This window comes from Littorina saxatilis, unplaced genomic scaffold, assembly GCF_037325665.1.
Source record: "Littorina saxatilis isolate snail1 unplaced genomic scaffold, US_GU_Lsax_2.0 scaffold_1237, whole genome shotgun sequence".
NCBI lineage: Eukaryota > Metazoa > Mollusca > Gastropoda > Littorinimorpha > Littorinidae > Littorina > Littorina saxatilis.
Genome location: NW_027126485.1, coordinates 23,279 through 26,359, shown reverse-complemented (window position 1 = coordinate 26,359; position 3,081 = coordinate 23,279).

Here is a 3,081-nt window from a genome sequence, read left to right as displayed (position 1 = left end):
AACGAATTTTCAGAAACAGATTAAAAAATGATTGCATTGTATTTCTCATCTTCTCCTGGATTCAAAAATACAGTAGATATGTTATGTTTACTCTAAACATTTGCTCAGAATGAAAGAAAATAGGGTCAGTAAGTACAACAGACGCGTGGTTCGCAGCGGCGAACATGACCTGTCTCAGTCGTCGGTATGGTTAGCCGAGACTATCTGAATGTAGTCTCGACGATGTGTGGTTTGTGGTCTTGATCTTGACTAAATGTGTTAATATCGCTTCACGCGACCTGTTTTTTTCTTCAGATTGACGTCCTGGTCCACTTGGCCCAAATGAAAGGCATGATCGACTCAATCGATGGGAAACTAAACTCGCTTGATCGAAAATTGGATCAACGAGTTACTGCCCTTGATCAGACAATCGGCGCCCTTGGTCAACGTTTTAACTACCTTGACAAAGGAATGCTTGAGCTAAACGTCAGGCTCGAGTTGGATACTTTCAAAACAGTAGGTCATAGATCTGGAAGAGTAATGGCAGAGCGAGAACGTTTAAATTTAGAACCTATGACGGCGACTTTCAACGGTAGTGTGGGCTAATATTTGACACAAAATGTTTCATTACTCGAAAGTGGTAATAGAAAAGGATGGTGAATTTCACACCAACCTTGCAGTCTTGACTAGCAAACTTGTGGGGGAGGGGGGAGGAGTGTGAGTGGATTAGTAGAGAAAGAGACAGACAGACAGACAGAGACAGAGGGGGAGGAGAGAGAGAGAGAGACGCAGAGAGACACAGAGAGAGCGCGAGAGAGAGAGAGAGACAAAGAAAGAGAGAAATAGAGAGAAAGAGAGACAGAGAGAGAGAGATAGACACAGAGAGACCGAGAGAGACTGAGAGAGAGGCAGAGAGAGAGACAGAGAAAGAGAGAGAGGCAGAGAGAGAGACAGAGAAAGAGAGAGACAGACAGGACAAGAACAAGAACAAGAACAAGAACAATTCTTTATTTTACGAGGGTAATAGAGTAAGCAGTGATCTGCTTTTTTACATCTGGCCCTCGCCCTAAAGAGGGACTAGTCTAAAATTGCTAAAGAATAAGCAAGTAAAGAAAACTACTGCTGCATGATTATAATAAAACGAAAGTAAGACCATATCATAAATGTACATACAATACATTGGATACAAGATTTAAGAATTATAGAGTAGATTGCACTGACGCAACAAAGCTGTAAATGCCATGCCCATTGACAGAGAGAGAGAGAGAGAGAGAGAGAGAGAGAGAGAGAGAGAGAGAGAGAGAGAGAGAGAGAGAGTTCTAATCTGAGAGGGGGAAAAGCGAAACCAAGAGATAGGGACAGACAGACAGACAGACAGACAGACAGAGAAGGGTGAGCGATTTGCCCAAATGCCTTTTCCAGGGTACATGTATGGCTTTCTTCTTCGGTACATGTTTTATGTATTAACATATATGTGTTGATGTTAATGAATTAGCGTTGGTGAATGTGCAACTATGTGTCAATGGGTACATACAAATGTTAGTGTTTTGCTGATAGGTTCTGCAATAAATGTCATTGGATAAGCGTATGGACCATGAGCCGTGAGACTGTTATCTGGCACTGAACCGTGCTACAGAAGAATGTTTATTATTATTATCATTATGAGTGATAATTCAGTTCGTTTAGATATGAGTGACTTGTGACATACGAACCAAAACAGTTCAGAGACTGAAAACAAAAAAAACTTACACCGGAAAAAGTGTAAACAATGCAATTGAACGCTTCATAACCTTCCTTGTAAGCACCAAGTAGAACACAATATTACAAAATATCTATAAATAAACAGCCAGCGTGGTACATGAATTTTTCAGGAACCATTAACACAGTATATAGTATTAACACAGTATATAGTATGTGCAAAACAATTCTCTTATGTCCTTATCATTCATGTAAAGTTTGTACACAAATAAGTATACTCTTATGTTCTTATCATTCACGTAAAGGTTGCACAAAAATAAGTATGCTCTTATGTTCTTGTCAGTCTTGTGAAGTATTTACACAAATGATGATCCTCTTATGTTTTTATTAATCTTGTTAAGTATGTACACAAATAATTATGCTCTCATGTTCTTTTCAATCTTTTTTCTTTTCTTTTTTGATTGTAGGAACTACAAGATATACGCGGGGCGTGCAATAGGCTTTTGGAAACGTCAGTCGCCGAAACCACGCCTTACCCTGTCTCTCCAAAAGTAAATCTGCAACGTCCTTAAATTTCGTCTGATCCTGTGTGAAGTCGAACTGAGGGGCCAATAATGAACGTTGTTTTTTTTTTTATCATCTAAAACAATAAAAACATTTTTCTATAGTGCTTAAGAACAAAAGTTGTAGTAGCGGATTAGTATCATATTGTGTTCTAAAGGTTAAGTACTACATATAGTAGTCTTTGTTCTACCCAGGTGGAAGTTCTGTGACCAAATTTGTGACCCTCCACCACGGAATGAGTCGCATGTCACCTTTGCATGATTTTCATATTTTTACAGTTTTGCTAAAGAGTTTTGTATGTTCTATCCAGTGGTGAAAACCGTTTTAGAAAAGAGCGAAAACTGTTATAAGCCTGTGACTAAGGTGACTCACACACTGTTACCAGACACTCCCCGGACTTATATTACGCCTTGCGCAGAACCTCGGGAGGTGACATGCGACTCATTTCGTGGTGGAGGGTCACATTTGCGTAAATATCAAGCCCGGGGAAGCCTCAAAGATGCACGACAATGTCCTCTCTGGTTGGGCAGGTGTGCTGGGTGCACGTCTTTCACACCTGTCCTGTTTCACTGCATTCCTGGCTAACCGGTATCTATGACGCGCCGTCTGATACTAATTTTACTTTTGTAGGTCCCCCCCCCCCCCCCAAAAAAAAAAGAGTCTACTTCAGTACAGTTAAATATCGAACGGCGCCGTGAAACTCTACTGAAGTACAGTATAGAAACTCGACTTATGTAGAGTTTCTGGAAATCTGCATGAAGTGCACTTTGAGATTTGGGGGGAGAAACCCTACATAACTACAGTTAGTATCAAGCGGCGCGTCCTATGTTTTGTTCTGTG